At 45.8% G+C, this 18,729-nt stretch overlaps 1 protein-coding gene across 1 annotated transcript in view; it reads right to left on the reverse strand.

Moving 5' to 3' along the window:
• Positions 1 to 18,729, reverse strand: part of LOC124775345 (otolith matrix protein OMM-64-like) — a 156,872-nt gene that overhangs the window by 98,139 nt on the left and 40,004 nt on the right. The window lies entirely within an intron of this gene.

The raw sequence follows: 18,729 nt of genomic DNA on the forward strand, positions 1-18,729 counted from the left end.
TCCTTATACTTTTGTACGAGTATGTTAGTTTACTTACGTAAAACGCAAGCTTCGTAAACCAGCTGAGCAGCTAAGTGAAACATCTCAAACGAGAAAATGCAATACTGTAACTTCTTAGCATTTACTCACGTAACCCTTCGCAAAATGTATTCAGGGAAACATGTACTGTTCTCCGTCTGACACTGATGATTGCAGTGGCCAATATTATCTTACTCGTAGTGAATGCCGGGTTGCTTCCTTCAACGAGGTCGCGTTCGATTCCATCCTCCAGCTTTGTCCAGTTGATATAGTGCTTTGTTCTATCTTGCTGTGAACAATGTGTCAAAGAACAATATGAGGCAACACATTATCCGCGCAACAATAGAACAACTCGCTATTTGGAATGTGATTTAGCTTTAAGATATACCAAGGTATGAATGACAAAATAAACCTTCATGTGCTCCGAATTTCTCAGTTTATTTTGTACTTCGAGAAAATAATCGGAAATGAATTGAAAATTGCCAATCAAATGAATTTATAAATTATAAGACTCTGTTTCTTGCAGTAAAACCTGAGTTACTTTGAAGTAACAACTGAATTTTTCGTTTGTATCTAACACTAAAGACGTCGCTCAGGGACTTACCAGAAAATAAATGAAAATTGCAACTACAGCAGTAAAATTATTCATGAGCAGTTAGGTTTGTGAAACACCGGACACCAAGAAGGATACGAGTGACTGGATTCAACGAACTGGCACAGGTTGGACTCACAGCAACATGTAAATGACTATAATTACAGAATCGTATACGACTTCTAATTTTGAGAAGCCAGTATGGTGTAAAGCCATATTTGCTCGAATCATGATCTGCAAATGCCGCCGCTTGCAATATAGAATTCCCGGTTAGTTTCCCCCCTTCATGCGGTTTATATGCGAGTCCGCGCCGTAACTATCGTTGGGAAGCATTGTGACGTGCGCGTTAAACAACTGTATCCGAGACGTTTTTCCGACTACAATACATCTACACACGTAATCTGCAAACCACTGTGAGGTGGTTAGATTTCCGAAAAGCATTCGACTCGATATCCTACTAGCCGGCCGCTGTGGCCGAGCGGTTCTAGGTGCTTCAGTCGGGAACCGCGCTACTGTTGCGGTCGCAGGCTCGAATCCTGCACCGGCATGGATGTGTGTGATCTCCTTAAGTTAGTTAGGTTTAAGTAGTTCTAAGTCTAGGGGACTGATGACCTCAGATGTTAAGTCCCATGGTGCTCAGAGCCATTTGAACCATTTGATACCCCACTGTAGGCTGTTAACGAAGGTACCGACTGTTAACGGAGGTACGTGCATACGGAATAGGCTCCCAGATACGTGTCTGGCTCGAAGACTTCCTAAGTAATGGAACCCATTATGTTGTCGTCGACGGCGTGTGTTCATTGGAGCCAATGGTGAGTGCCCTAGGGACGTGTGACAGGATCGTTGCTATTTTCTATACATGTAAGTGATTTGGCAGACAGGGTGGACAGTAACCTGCAGTTGTTCCTTAATGATGCTGTGGTCTACAGGAAGATGTCGAAGATAAGTGATTGTAGGTTCATACAAGATGATCCAGGCAAAATTTCAAGTTGGTGTGATGGATGGCAGCTGGCTCATAACGTAGAAAAATGTAAGTTAATGCGGATGAGCAGGAAAAACAAATCCTTAATGTTCGGATACAGCGTTAGTAGTGTACTGTTTGACACCGACACGTCGTTTAAATATCTGGGCGGAAAGCTGCGAAGCGTTATGAAATGGAAAGAGCATGTGAGGACTGTGGTATGGAAGGCGACTGGTAGACTTTGGTTTATTAGGAGAATTTTAGGAAAGTGTAGTTCATTTGTAAAGAAAACCGCATATAGGAAGCTACCTATTCTTGAGTACTGCTCGTATGTTTGGGATCCGCGCGCTGTCGAATTGAATGAAGACATCGAAGCAATTCAAAGGCAAACTGGTACATTTGTTACCGGTAAGATCGATCAGCATGCAAGTGTTACGGATATGCTTCGGGAGCTCAAGTGGGAATTCCTGGAGGGAGGGTGACATTCATTTTGAAGAACACTACTGAGAAAGTTAAGAGATTCGGCATTTGAAGTTGACTGTAGAACGACCCTACTGCCGCCAACATACATTTCGCGTAGGGACCACGAGGATAAGGTACGAGACCCCTGTAGAAACTACTACTTCTGTCGGTGACTGTAATCTAGGATAACATGCTGAGGCCTCCCTACCAAGAAATGCTCAATTCAATAACAAATTACGTTGAATCATTTATATAATCTTACTTTTGTTAATAATTTTTGATGTGGTACAGAGCTAAATACCTTTCCGAAGTCAAGGAATATTGCATCTACCTGATTGCCTTGTTCAATGGCTATCTGGATGTCACGTGAGAAAAGCGCAGTTTGGGTTTCGGATCGTCGTATTTTTGGAATGCATTCTTCTTGGCATGGATGAGGTCTTCCTATTCGAGATAACTCATTATGTCTGGGCTCAGAGTATGTTCAAGGAGTGTGGGAGATATAGACGTCAATGAGGCAGGGCTGTAGTTTTGTGGGTTACTTCTGATACCCTTCTTGTAAACGGGTGTGATCCGTGATTTCTTCTAGCCACAGGCCGAGTTTTTGTTTAATGTCTTTAAGGTATATTATGGTTCAAATGGGAGCTAACTCAGCTGCAAATGCTGTATAGAATCTTAGTGTGCGACATACACTCCTGGAAATGGAAAAAAGAACACATTGACACCGGTGAGTCAGACCCACCATACTTGCTCCGGACACTGCGAGAGGGCTGTACAAGCAATGATCACACGCACGGCACAGCGGACACACCAGGAACCGCGGTGTTGGCCGTCGAATGGCGCTAGCTGCGCAACATACGGAGCTCCATCGCAGTCTTTAACACTGGTAGCATGCCGCGACAGCGTGGACGTGAACCGTATGTGCAGTTGACGGACTTTGAGCGAGGGCGTATAGTGGGCATGCGGGAGGCCGGGTGGACGTACCGCCGAATTGCTCAACACGTGGGGCGTGAGGTCTCCACAGTACATCGATGTTGTCGCCAGCGGTCGGCGGAAGGTGCACGTGCCCGTCGACCTGGGACCGGACCGCAGCGACGCACGGATGCACGCCAAGACCGTAGGATCCTACGCAGTGCCGTAGGGGACCGCACCGCCACTTCCCAGCAAATTAGGGACACTGTTGCTCCTGGGGTATCGGCGAGGACCATTCGCAACCGTCTCCATGAAGCTGGGCTACGGTCCCGCACACCGTTAGGCCGTCTTCCGCTCACGCCCCAACATCGTGCAGCCCGCCTCCAGTGGTGTCGCGACAGGCGTGAATGGAGGGACGAATGGAGACGTGTCGTCTTCAGCGATGAGAGTCGCTTCTGCCTTGGTGCCAATGATGGTCGTATGCGTGTTTGGCGCCGTGCAGGTGAGCGCCACAATCAGGACTGCATACGACCGAGGCACACAGGGCCAACACCCGGCATCATGGTGTGGGGAGCGATCTCCTACACTGGCCGTACACCACTGGTGATCGTCGAGGGGACACTGAATAGTGCACGGTACATCCAAACCGTCATCGAACCCATCGTTCTACCATTCCTAGACCGGCAAGGGAACTTGCTGTTCCAACAGGACAATGCACGTCCGCATGTATCCCGTGCCACCCAACGTGCTCTAGAAGGTGTAAGTCAACTACCCTGGCCAGCAAGATCTCCGGATCTGTCCCCCATTGAGCATGTTTGGGACTGGATGAAGCGTCGTCTCACGCGGTCTGCACGTCCAGCACGAACGCTGGTCCAACTGAGGCGCCAGGTGGAAATGGCATGGCAAGCCGTTCCACAGGACAACATCCAGCATCTCTACGATCGTCTCCATGGGAGAATAGCAGCCTGCATTGCTGCGAAAGGTGGATATACACTGTACTAGTGCCGACATTGTGCATGCTCTGTTGCCTGTGTCTATGTGCCTGTGGTTCTGTCAGTGTGATCATGTGATGTATCTGACCCCAGGAATGTGTCAATAAAGTTTCCCCTTCCAGGGACAATGAATTCACGGTGTTCTTATTTCAATTTCAAGGAGTGTATAAACCAAACACGCAAGCCAGGGAAGCAGCTGTACCCTTTGAAGAAGAAGGCTTGGAAAATCACACGTGTTCCGACATCGCCCTGCTGCGTGTTCAGATGTGGAGTTGCCTGAAGGAGACGCATTCCTCGGTATCTAAAAACTCAAAGTTGTAGCAGCCGCCTTTTACATTTATGTTAAATACTCTACAGTAGAGAAGGCGTGTTTTATCGAACGGCTCCCCCAAAATTGCAATGCTGCTGAACAACTTAGTGTGCCAGACTAGCCTGTATGGTAGCATCCAGTACGTAACTACCTCCACTGTCGTGGTGGCTGAAACAGGACTCACTGGATGACAGTACACTGCACAGTACAGTACGCCAGCGATGCGGTTGTGCTGCCCACTACAGTCTGAGGCGTAGATGTTTCTCCACTACAGAGGCAGACGCAGTGGCATTCGTGCCACCAGTCCAGCCTGCAACAGTCGGCGTCGGACTGTCGACGCTGGCACGTACACATCTGTTGCTGTACTCGAGCTATGAGCCACGCCGTTACGGCCATGTGGACGAGTTGCTGGTCATCCATACAGTGGTCATAACGGGTGGGCCAGTGCCACTAGTCACTGTGAGTGACTCTCTTCTATCCACCGTCTCATCACATGTATCACTTTCGTAGAAGCTTATCCTGTATGATAATTCGTCTTTCAGATAAATTCTGTGCCGCTCGAACTCACCACCACGCTGAAGCCGATCGCTTTAATGGCGCAGAGGCTATTGGAATTTGCTGATTTCGACGTCACTTGTCGGCTCTTCAGTGGCTTCCGCTCAGGTAAGAAAGGGCGCACGTGGATTTACGTGGTCATGATCCATCAGTCGTGTATTGACCACGTATTACTGTTACATTGGTCTTGCTTATCCTTCGAGTATTTATTTATCTGGGTTATTCATTCTGTTTGCTACATACTTTACAAACGTTACTGCACTATCTCGTAAGAAACCAACGTATAAGAGAGATCTCTATTTAAGTTATACATTAAGTACGCCGTAAATGAAATAAAAAATTCTCATTGAAGATGAAATATTATGTCTAATCATGGAAAATACTATTGCTAGCTAAGGTTGCGTTAAGAGATTACAAAAGAAACACGTGAAAGATTTAAAATATTTGGGAATAAACATAGTCTACATCAGACAGAACGATATCAGAAGAAAATTACAATCTTTACAATAAGGTCTTCATGTGACGCTTAAAGAGAATATTAAAACTGCATTCCTGAAATTCTGTGAACTGTTAGCCGTCCCTGCAATTTTTATATAGCTCAGAACCATGCAATGTCAGCAAACAGATGAAGAGGAGAACTGAGGCAGCCGAAATTAAGATTGTTGCATGTTGCTGCAGATTACACTTTAATGCATGATAATAGGAACAGGATATAGTCAATTTAACAGGAAAAAAGAACAACGCATAAAAATCTGGTCTGGACTTATGTATAGAACGTACTGGTAAACGCTGTTTCGGAAGACTCTAAATTGCGTCCACACGTGAAAAAGACACGAGAAATGACCTCAGAAGTGATGGATGCATCAGCTTTAAATTAGCTACCGGAGCAGACCTACAGGTTCATTCTTCGACACCTGATGTTGAAGATGTATAAGATAGAACTAGAATTCCTGCGAATAAGTAAAAGACAAACTATTTTAGTGACGGGTCTGTACGTTTCGCACGTCTCAGTATGATAGCTGTGCAGTGTGGCAAGTGAATACCAACAAGTTATCAAGAACTGGAAGGCAGTGACTGTCTGTGCGCAGTGCACAACAACGCTGTGTAGTTCGTTGGACGCGCCGAGTTGCTTGTACTGCGTTTTATAGCTAAGCTGAAATCATAATTGCTACCGAGGGTCAAGCAGCACCAGCCACCTGCTGCTTTGTAACGGGCGGGAATCCAGCACCGACTTCCTGGTTACGGTAGGTTCACTGTCAGGAGTGTAGCAAACGGTCCGCGATCCCTTCGTCCACTTGCTTATAAAGGAAGGACGGAGGATTAGATTTTAACGAGCCGTCGACACGAGGTGATTAGAGACTATAGTTTCTTTGAGTTCACATAGAACGTAACTTCTTTCCATAGCCAAGCTAACAGCATTCACTGAAAGTCAGTAGTCAGCCAACCCGGTGCGAAAGGTTTGGTTTTGTACAAAACACATTTCCATCTGCATGATACTGAAAAAAAAATACATTTATGTGATCGAATCCCTGTCACAAAGTGCAGGGGGTGGACAAGAATATAGAAATACCAAAACACAACACATTACAATGCCTAATACGGTGTACGAAAACCGCTGGCATTGAAAACAGCTTCCAGTCGTCTCGGAATGGGTAAATACAGGTCCATTGTGGTTTCCAAGGGAATCGTATACCATTCTTCCTGCAAAACAGTGGCAAGTTCAGTAGCAATGATGAACACACGCCCTTCTCCAAAGTAGACCACACAGGCTCAGTAATAGTGACATTTGGTGACTATGTTAGCCAGGAGATGCGGTATTTCATCTTCGTGCTCACGAAACCAGTTCTGGACGACGAGAGCTGTGTGAACTGGGGTGAACAAGCCATCACTATTGGCGAACAAACGTAGCATGGGATGGGCCTGATGAGCGAAAATGATAATCCTTGGCAGTAATGCGACCTTGAAGAATAGCAACGGGGCCCATGGGGTAACGCCGTGTGGCTGCACAAATAATCACCGAATCCAAGCCTAGTTTCACTTTTGGGACCAAAACTCCGTCAGAAATTGCAAATACTGTGAAACAAGACACATTAGACCCAATTACATTCTTCCATTGCTCCATAGTCCAGGTTTTATGAGCTTCGGCACCACGTTTTCTTGTATTGAGCATTTGCATCACTGATAAGTTGTTTCGGAATTCCAGCTCACTCTGTAATTCACTTCTTATGGAGATCCGTCCGTGCTGATAGGAGTTCGTGAATGTGACATTAGGTTCTGCGTTATGAAACTTCCTGGCAGATTAAAACTGTGTGCCAGACCGAGACTCGAACTCGGGACCCTTGCCTTTCGCGGGCAAGTGCTCTACCAACTGATCTGCCCAAGCACGACTCACGCCCCGTCCTCACAGCTTTAGTTCTGCCAGTACCTCGTCTCCTACCTTCAAAACTTTACAGAAGCTCTCCTGCAAGCCTTGCAGAACTAGCACTCCTGAAAGGAGAGAGGAGTGCTAGTTCTGCAAGCTCAGATGGCAGAGCACTTGCCCGCGAAAGGCAAAGGTCCCGAGTTCGAGTCTCGGTTCGGCACACAGTTTTAATATGCCAGAAAGTTTCATATCAGCGCACACTCTGCTGCAGTGTGAAAATCTCATTCTGGAAACATCCCCAAGGCTGTGGTTAAGCCATGTCTCCGCCATATCCTTTCTTTCAGGAGTGCAGATTCTGCAAGGTTCACAGGAGAGCTTCTGTAAAGTTTGGGAAGTATGAGCCGAGGTAATGGCAGATGTAAAGCGGTGAGGACGGGGCGTGAGTCGTGCTTGGGTATCTCAGTTGCTGGAGCAATTGCCCGCGAAGGCCAAATGTTCCGAGTTCGAGTCTCGGTCCGGCACACAGTTTTAATCTGCCAGGAAGTTTCATATCAGCGCACACTCCGCTTCAGAGTGAAAATCTTATTCTGGAGTTCTGCGTTACTTTCTCAGCTATTTTCATCTTATTTTTCGTCACAGTTCTCTTCAATGACCGACCATCATCATTTAACTAACACATTCTTCCGAGTTGTGGCGTAATGGATGATGTCTTTCTGCTTTCCTTGTGTTTTGCAGAAATCTTCGATACGGCGCCTCTTGAAACACCAAAAAAATCGCCTACCCTGGTTACAGAAGCACGCATTATACGAATATCAATAATTTGCCCACGTTCCATTTCACTTAGCTCAGAGATAATGCACTCTCAACCATACAAAACACTGTTATGACCACGAATGACGCAACGTGTTCATGTCATTGCTCAGGCGCTGTTCGTGGCTCAGTAGAACAACACAAACTGCAGGCTTGGCTAGCATCTTCATTTATGTTTAGGCATGCTTTTCTCGCAGTGTTTTCGTATTTTTGACCAACCCCTATACGTTTGATGTAGTACCTGAATCAACTATAATCAGAAATCATGATGACTCCTTGCGCAAATTTCCACCGGATAACAGCCTCCATCTCTGTCAAAATTATCAAAAATGGTTCAAATGGCTCTGAGCACTATGGGACTTAACATCTTAGGTCATCAGTCCCCTAGAACTGAGAACTACTTAAACCTAATTAACCTAAGGACATCACACATCCACGCCCGAGGCAGGATTCGAACCTGCGACCGTAGCAGTCCCGCGGTTCCGGACTGCAGTGCCTAGAACCGCACGACCACCGTGGCCGGCTCAAAATTATCTTCCTGCAGTGATTCATCTTGTGACGACATGACAACAGCAGACAAAAAATTCAAACATTGCTATTCTTTTCCACAAGCTATCTCAGTGTCGAGAAACCGATCAGCCAGGGAGAATCGCCGTATCGAGCACCCAGCCATATTAACTCCTTCACATCTGCGCCTGCCATCCGGGAACAAGTAATGGATTCCCTGCAACGTTCTGTGTCATCCCACACGTTCGATGGGAGACGAGCAGCAGTCGGACTAGGGACTTACCGTCCGCTATCGTTAACACAAACGTCTGCATTTGGAGTGGTGACGTGACCGGGAAGCGTGGAATTCTGATGAATCGTGTCGCAACGTGTGCAGAAACCGATAGCGGTTTCTGCACTACCCCAGACGTCCGTGGTCGGCGAGTTTGGTGCCGACCTGAGGAGATGTCCTATTCTTCCTATGATTCCGAGAGGTACAGCTGTTTTGCTGGCGTCATGTTATGGGAAGCCATTAGCTATGACTTCATGTCACGTCTGGTAGTGACTAAGGGAACTGCGATCACACGGCGGTAGGTCACGTGTTACCTCTCATGTGATGTAATCCTGGTGCCATTTTTCAACAGGACAACGCTCGTCCACCATGGCCCGTGTCTCTTTGAACTGTTGGGGTACTCCCGTGGCCAGTAAGATCCCCGCATCTGTCCCACATACAAAATGTGTTGGGCCAGCCCGGTCGTCAACGCCGTCCCATGCCAGTACCCAGGATATCAACAACCAATTACATCAGCTGGTGGCCAGATAGCCACAGGACGAGGATACAAAGGCTTTATGGCACCCTGCCTTACCGAATCAACGGATGCATCCAGGACACAGGGAGTGCAACGTTACACTGATAAATGGACTGATACTGCCAGTTTCTTAGTAAATTTTGCTCTATTTTGTAATCACTGAAATATCATCACATGCCCTCTAAACCCGTGAAGTTTCATTCCGTTTCCTCCTCCCCTTTTGGGTGCTTCACTTATTGTGTCTGGCGGTATGTATTGACGACATTAGCGATCTATTACACTTCTGTTGAAGGTTGGCAATCTAATGCAATGTACTGGTTTTTAAGCTAAGTCATCCAAGAACTCTTCCAATCACAGTTAAGAGGCATATATTTGCAAAACATTAGGTGTTTCATTTGACTGTTCTCTCTTGAAGCCATACTACTTCTTTGGAGGAAATTTTGTTGTTCTACTATACTCTGAGCTTAGAATACGTTCTCTGGTAGTGTACGGAAACTTTCTAAGATTATTACCATCGGTCAAGATCAGATATTAGCCAAAAACCCAACAAATGTTAGTATGCAACTAAAATCTTAAATTAAAAGTAAATTTCTTTTTACTAAACAAAAACTTAATGAGTCAGTGAGAATATCTCCTACAGTTCACTCGATGTTCATCGTTAGCTACCCTCTTAACTCGTCGGTTCCCCATTTTTGTTTTCATTGCTACGATAATCGAACATCTATTGTCGCACCTGAGAACAGAATACTTATTGGTAAGGCTTTTTTCGATAGTAGTGAGCAGTGGCCACCAACATTTCACTGGATATGTTGTCAATGCTGTTTTATAAACATCTATTTTCAGCGTTTTGTCGCGGATGAGTCCAAGTAAATGACCTTGGAACTCAAGCATTTACGTCGATTTTTCAAATCAGGAGTGCTCGAAGGACGCTCCAAAAGATATGTATATTCTATATTTTAAATGTTCAATTTATTTCCCATACGTTTGATATTTTTACCGTACGGTGATATCTTCTCGAGCGACAAAATGCCATTTTTCCACATAATATCCATCCGTTAAAAATGTCTTAAGCCACCGTGAAACTAGATCAGTACACCTGCATGGTAGAACGTTGCCGGCCGCGGTGGTCTAGCGGTTCTAGGCGCGGGGAGGCAAAGACTCGTTTTTGCACGGCCTCAAAGAAAACGATGAGCAGAAATGTTTTGAGCTGTGGAAGTAACGAATGCCAAAGTATATGCCTCAACTGAGTGCTAAATTGAGGCGCCGCCACTAACTGGACATATGCAGTAAATATACATATTATTATGTGTTATTATACTTGTATATTTCGTATCAGATTTTGTGTTTGACATTTTTTTATAGAGTCCAATGATAGTTCTGAAGTAAAGTGCTCGTCCGCTGCCACTGAGCCGGCCGAAGTGGCCGCGCGGTTCTGGCGCTGCAGTCTGGAACCGCGAGACCGCTACGGCCGCAGGTTCGAATCCTGCCTCGGGCATGGATGTGTGTGATGTCCTTAGGTTAGTTAGGTTTAAGTAGTTCTCAGTTCTAGGGGACTGATGACCACAGATGTTAAGTCCCATAGTGCTCAGAGCCATTTGGTAGAACGTTCAAATGTGCGTGAAATCCTATGGAACTTAACTGCTAAGGTCATCAGTCCCTAAGCTTACACACTACTTAACCTAAATTATCCTAAGGACAAACACACACACACAGCCATGCCCGAGGGAGGACTCGAACCTCCACCGAGACCAGCCGCTCAGTCCACGACTGCAGCGCCCCAGACCGCTCGTCTGCACGGTAGCCGTCGGGACTATCTCGTTCGAGCCACTTTCTTCCTGCCTGCACAAAGGAGTCTTCGTCTTCAAATTTCGTTACGCGATGGGATTTAATCTGGTTTTTCAGTTAACGGAGTGGTCGTGGTCACGTGATGCCACAGCAAAGCTGTAGGGTGTCTCACTGTTGTTCATTGGAATCTTGTGATCTCGGTGACAGTTTTCTCACTGATATGTGGTGGTCTTATTATTCAACAGCAGAACATCGCATTTTTTTCCGATTTTGTCGATTGCGACATGTTCAAGCGAAAGTTTTTTAAGAGTTGCCACATACACATCCGAACTGACAGTTGCATGAATCAAAAATCACAGTAGTCGTCACGTTTCCTGCTGAAGGAGCGTTTTTGAACTTCTTCGGCTTTGATGGTGCAACAAGGTTTTTTTTTTTTTTGTGGCTATCCGCCAAAATTCAAGGAACCCACCTGGCACAAACCTTTATCAAATATTCTGCACGCACTCGCTTCTCATACTCCCATTCGGACTGACATTTCGTTCACTGTTATGAGTTTTCAAGCCAAAAGCTGATTGTGAATACACTGCACAGCGCCAGGAGTCTGTGCACTGGGCAGTGATTGTACCACTGCACAGGAGGTTCAGAACTTTGGTGTCCCCACTTTCACCGGATAATCCGCTTGCCCAGCCACTTACTGTGCGGCCATCAACAGCGCCACCCCACACGCTTTCTTCAACCCACATGTTGGTCACTGTGTCGTTCTCACAACACAGGAGCTCTAGAACAGGACGTTGTTTCAGATGAACATCAACTACAGCAGCTGTCTTGGGCGAGTTCCATGACAGGGCGACTTGCGGAAACAGGTAGTATTAAATTTGAATACAACCAGGAAGAATGTTTCTACGAGCTCCGTGAATAATGAAGATGGAGAACAAAAGTTGTATTTTTTTTTTATGTGTGCATTTCTTTCCGACTGACCCTCATAGTTGCTAATAGGATGATGACAGGTGTTGAATGCTATTACTGGACGGATAGCAAACGAAACAAAAAGAAAGATGAGCAAGTCTACTCTCTACTTAGGCCATCATAAGTTATTTCACAACCCAAATAGCAAAACTCGTCTACAACTTTTATCGTCTGATTTCCTAATCCAATTCTGTCAGCATCACCTGAGTTAATTCGACTATATTTGTTTGCTTTTGTTGGTGCTACTCTTACATTCTCCTTTCAAGGCACTGTATTCTAAGTTCAACTGCTGTTCTAAGTATTTTGCTGTCTCTGACAGAATTACTTTTCCCTTTGATGCCCTTCGACTCTTATGACTGCCGTCAGGTTTCTGCATCCTTTGTAAATAACATGCCGTTCTCTGTATTTTTTACTTGCTACCTTCAGAATTTCAAATGAGTGTTTGTGAACTTCTAAGGGACAAAAATGCTTAGGTCATCGGTCCATAGACTTACACACTACATAAACTAACCTAACTTATGGTAAGAACAACAAGTATACCTATGCCCGAGGGAGAACACGAACCTCCGGCGGGAGTGGTTCAGAATTTAAAAAAGTCTGTTTCATTTCCTCACCGAGGTCGGTTTCTGCGAGTTCTCCATTCTTTGGTAAATAATTAGTGTCAGTATCTTGCGAACATGAATTTTTAAACTGTTGCCTCGTGGGATTAGCCGAGCGGTCTTAGGCGATGCAGTCATGGACTGTGCTGCTGGTCCCGGCGGAGGTTCGAGTCCTCCCTCGGGCATGTGTGTGTGGTTAAGTAGTGGGTAAGCTTAGGGACTGATGATCTTAGCAGTTAAGTCCCATAAGATTTCACAGACATTTGAACTTTTTTTTTAACTGTTAATTATTATTGATTTCATACACAGCACGTAACCGGAAGGGACTTTTCACTGAGAGAGAGATTTTCGACACTAGACGGACGAAAAACCTTCCTGTCACGCGATTTCAGAGGTAGCAGCGCCTAGCTGTGTCGCGGGCCGGTGTGGCAGCGGCGTGGCGCCTGTGGCGACCACAGCATCGACCGGCGCGGCGCGGCGGCGCTAATCCGATCGGCCTAGATTCGCGGCCCGCGGTCGATAGCGCGCCAGCCGGCGTGGCCACGCCGCTGCGCCGCCTCTGCTCGGAGGACGAGGGCCGCAGGAATGCGACGCGGGGCGGACGCTTTCCCGCGCCACTGGGTGACATCCAGCTCCACTTGCCGGCCCGCCCGGCCTTGACCGAGGCCCTGGCCACGCGCCAAAAAGGGGGTCACGCCGAACCACCCGGACCTGTAGCTGTCTGCCAGCTGAAAGTCGCCTAGCTCTCCATGTCAGCACGGTCGTGGTTCGTGAAGCTTTTCCGTTCCTGACGTCTCGTTCACAGCTGTGCTGGACATCTTCAGAGGTGCTACTAGTTCTACTGATTCTAGTCGACTGGCAGGTCGGACGTCGGAAGCTAGATAAATAGCGTGAAACGGAGGGGTGAGAGGGGTGAAAGAAGTTTACAAGTTATCGGCGGAGATAATCCTTGTCACAGATAAAACCAAACCGTGGAAAGTCGTCTGTCAAAGATAAAACTCATCTGTCGATTCGTAAATCTACTGTCTTTGTTTCACAAAATTTAATGATTTATTTTCTATTAAAATTATCACCATGTTTATACATTTTGATGACGTCTCTACACAGTTGTGGATAATACTTCGTTATTGTAGATAAAATTTTAATTTCGGAAAACCTCACCTCCGACTGAAGGGCATTCTCTGCTACAGTTGATTTTTCTACTTTTACTAGTAGGGAAAACCTTTATGTTACTTTTTTTTAAATCTCATTTTGTTCGATTTTGTTCGTTGCATCCGCTCGGGGCGGCCGTCGTAAGACATCTGTTTTAGTTCGTTGTGGATCGATTAACTCAGTTTCTTTATTACAGAGGGAGCTAACCCTCTGACCGAACACGCTGAGCTACCGTGCCGGCTTACTTCTGCCGTCTATTCACTCTTTTATTGGTAGTTCCAGTGTAGACCATACCATACATTCACGGAATTTTATATACCCTGCATGCCGACAGAGAAGATCGTTTATCCTTTAAAGATTTGAGGGCTTGAAGTATTTGCTTGGTCTAAAAACCGGTCTGATGTCATATCTCTGTAAAAAAAAAATTCGAGCTGATTAGTTACTTTTTTAATAAAAGGTAAAAAATTATGTTCTTCCGCCACTGTATTCTATCCTTGTCCTTCGGTCTACTGTTATCTGGCGTAGATTTCTATTTACTTCTTTTCCTAAGTAGCCACTTTTTTCCGAAAGCCTGCTTGAGATGTTTTAACTTGGCATCTATGTGTTCTGGTGTGCAAATTCTCTAGACTCTGTCGACAAGGCTTTTAATGACACCGCTTTTTTGTTGTGGGTGATGCTTGGCGTTCTTATGTAAGTGTTCGTTGTATGATCTTTGCATCCGCTCTCGTCACCAAATTACTGATACGGTGAGACAACCTTACACTGAAGTACCCGACCACAAGAGGAACAAGGGGACAGAAAAATCATGCAACTAGGGCGAGAGTAGCCTACTGCAAATATCAGGTCTTTCTATTTCAGAGCTGCAGCACTTATTATGACAGAGGTGCTTGCGGAAGTCGCCGGCCGGAGTGGCCGTGCGGTTCTAGGCGCTACAGTCTGGAGCCGAGCGACCGCTACAGTCGCAGGTTCGAATCCTGCCTCGGGAATGGATGTGTGTGATGTCCTTAGGTTAGTTAGGTTTGATTAGTTCTAAGTTCTAGGCGACTGATGACCTCAGAAGTTAAGTCGCATAGTGCTCAGAGCCATTTGAACCATTTTCTTGCAGAAGTTCCAACCGTACAAGTGTGGTCCGTCATTTGGACAGTCTACGACAGCCGTGCTGCCTGAAGAAAGCAGAGAATGCCGAGATGATTCTGTCTAAGAAAACAGTGTCAGCCGCTTTGCTAGTGTTTCTGAAGCCTATTTCGCTCTCGTAACTGAATGCGTGTCGTCTGAGGGCACCGTGACCGTTTGTAATGCAATGAAGAAAGACAGACTCCGTGTGGCTAACTTTTTATGTTTATTCGATTTACCGCTATTCTCTGATTCATATCTAATTACTGCGGATCTTAGGTCGCCAGCAGGGCAAGCATTCAGTTAAGACCAGTTCCATCTGAGTCCGCGTCCTGCTGACGAACTGCGATTGGGAGTAATTAGATTTGAATCTGAAGATGACCTGGAATGAACGCCGAAACGGATTTTCAGAATTAACATAGAAAGTACCCCAGACGCTGTCTTTCTTCGCTTTACCGCTCTGTTGATAAGCATTTCACCGTAAGTTCCTATGGGGCCAAATTGCGGACGTCATCGGTCCCTAAGCTTACACACTACTTAATCTAACTTAAACTAACGTACGCTAAGGACAACACACATACCCATGCCCGAGGGAGAAACGCCCGAGGCGGAACCTCCGACGAAGGGGTGGGGGCTACCCCACGCTTCGCTGTCAATCATAAGTGAAGAAATAGGTTCTAATCAAATAAGAACAGGCGAAAAAGCTACATTTTCTCATACGATTTGAGAACAGAAACTACACTCCTGGAAATTGAAATAAGAACACCGTGAATTCATTGTCCCAGGAAGGGGAAACTTTATTGACACATTCCTGGGGTCAGATACATCACATGATCACACTGACAGAACCACAGGCACATAGACACAGGCAACAGAGCATGCACAATGTCGGCACTAGTACAGTGTATATCCACCTTTCGCAGCAATGCAGGCTGCTATTCTCCCATGGAGACGATCGTAGAGATGCTGGATGTAGTCCTGTGGAACGGCTTGCCATGCCATTTCCACCTGGCGCCTCAGTTGGACCAGCGTTCGTGCTGGACGTGCAGACCGCGTGAGACGACGCTTCATCCAGTCCCAAACATGCTCAATGGGGGACAGATCCGGAGATCTTGCTGGCCAGGGTAGTTGACTTACACCTTCTAGAGCACGTTGGGTGGCACGGGATACATGCGGACGTGCATTGTCCTGTTGGAGCAGCAAGTTCCCTTGCCGGTCTAGGAATGGCAGAACGATGGGTTCGATGACGGTTTGGATGTACCGTGCACTATTCAGTGTCCCCTCGACGATCACCAGTGGTGTACGGCCAGTGTAGGAGATCGCTCCCCACACCATGATGCCGGGTGTTGGCCCTGTGTGCCTCGGTCGTATGCAGTCCTGATTGTGGCGCTCACCTGCACGGCGCCAAACACGCATACGACCATCATTGGCACCAAGGCAGAAGCGACTCTCATCACTGAAGACGACACGTCTCCATTCGTCCCTCCATTCACGCCTGTCGCGACACCACTGGAGGCGGGCTGCACGATGTTGGGGCGTGAGCGGAAGACGGCCTAACGGTGTGCGGGACCGTAGCCCAGCTTCATGGAGACGGTATCGAATGGTCCTCGCCGATACCCCAGGAGCAACAGTGTCCCTAATTTGCTGGGAAGTGGCGGTGCGGTCCCCTACGGCACTGCGTAGGATCCTACGGTCTTGGCGTGCATCCGTGCGTCGCTGCGGTCCGGTCCCAGGTCGACGGGCACGTGCACCTTCCGCCGACCACTGGCGACAACATCGATGTACTGTGGAGACCTCACGCCCCACGTGTTGAGCAATTCGGCGGTACGTCCACCCGGCCTCCCGCATGCCCACTATACGCCCTCGCTCAAAGTCCGTCAACTGCACATACGGTTCACGTCCACGCTGTCGCGGCATGCTACCAGTGTTAAAGACTGCGATGGAGCTCCGTATGCCACGGCAAACTGGCTGACACTGACGGCGGCGGTGCACAAATGCTGCGCAGCTAGCGCCATTCGACGGCCAACACCGCGGTTCCTGGTGTGTCCGCTGTGCCGTGCGTGTGATCATTGCTTGTACAGCCCTCTCGCAGTGTCCGGAGCAAGTATGGTGGGTCTGACACACCGGTGTCAATGTGTTCTTTTTTCCATTTCCAGGAGTGTATTTAATATTCCAAAGCTAGTGGTATAACATTAGGACTATGAAAATCCGCATGTAACACGAAACAAAGGGTTATTATTTAAACGTCAACACCTCTTATGCAACACGTACTTTTCTGAGATGTGAGGAGATATGAATGCAGAAAGTGTAGAAATTGAAACGTTTGGCACTACTGCCATGTTACAACGCAGGTTCAGAGAGACTGGCTATAACATACAGATATAAACACGCGAAACAAAAACATTAGTGCTTTTGTCCAGTTGAGATCGACATCATCAAAGACAAGGCAAAGATTTGAATGAGGCAAGAAGCAGGATGAAAGTAGGCCAAGGTCTTGCTCACTATTCTATAATTTGCCCTAAGTGATCATGGGGAACGAATAAAAAAAATCGCCGAATGGTATGGTAAACCCTTTAAGCGTTTTGGCACTTTGAACGGCTAACCCGAGTAACATGGATTGGATCCTTATAAAACAGTTTCCATCATTTTTCTGTAGAAAAGAAAGATGGTATAGGCTTAACGTCACGTCGACTTTTGGTAGCTCTTAATAGAAATATTACCAGTGGTTTCTTCCTAACTCGCCTCGGGATTATTTACTTTTCACTCAGTACATAAAACCTCTCCCTATATACACCATAATCTAGTCAAGTTCTTTATGTTCTCATAATTTTTTTAGCTGTTGCTAGCGCTGCTCTGATTTTCTTATTCGTAACCATAATCGCTTCTCGAAAAGAATTCACCCAATTTCTAAGGGAGAAATTACTTTTTTAAGCCACTAGCAACGAAAATATCTTAATGCAAGTGCATGAGACACATATTTAATTCGAGTTGAAGATGCAATAGAATCACTTCCTACCTGCCTTTATCACCAAGCTTACGGCATTGTTTCCTTCAACGATGCAATCATAATATGGCAAAGGTAGACTTATGTGTAGGTAGCATCCTTTTATCGACAAAACTGGAGTTTGATAAATGTAAAAAAATCGGTCGGATAATGATATCTAACTTGACATTTTAGCGGCATAGACTAGAAATCTTTTATTTGGCATAACGTCATACACATGTATGATTACGGTTGACTTTCACAGACTAAAGATAACGGAAAGTGAGAGAACCAAATATTTCGATCAAAATATTCATTTTTTAAATATCTTTCTTACGCTTCTACACAGAGAAAAGTAAGATAAAATGCAAACAAGAGAAAAGAATATTCCGAAAATGATTGGAAATATAAGTGTAGAGGTATTCGAAAAAATATCCTATTCGAACAATCAGCAAACGGAATTGCTGATTTTCCTACAACGCTTTTTCTGTCACTTACTCTTCATGTTATACAGAAAATTTTTATGTGAATTAAAACGTTCGACTTGAAGAAAGAGTATCCAGTTTTTTTTAACATCTCCGACATACGTATTTCCGTGATTTTTTTACTTTATTTCCATTGAAAATGCATTTTGTTAAGATTATTGGTGTCGTGGTACTATTGTTAAAATATGTTTTACCGAATTTCGACTATAATGCAAATAATATTTTTGCATTAGAAACTTGGGGGCTGCAAACAATCTTCTACCATAACAAAAAAAGCTGAAATCATGCTCATATCTAAGTAATCCACAAGACTGTAACTACATGAAACTTTTTAATGAACACATCCGAACAATGCAGTTACCCGACAATATCGATATGTC

Source organism: Schistocerca piceifrons, chromosome 2, assembly GCF_021461385.2.
Source record: "Schistocerca piceifrons isolate TAMUIC-IGC-003096 chromosome 2, iqSchPice1.1, whole genome shotgun sequence".
Classification (NCBI taxonomy): domain Eukaryota; kingdom Metazoa; phylum Arthropoda; class Insecta; order Orthoptera; family Acrididae; genus Schistocerca; species Schistocerca piceifrons.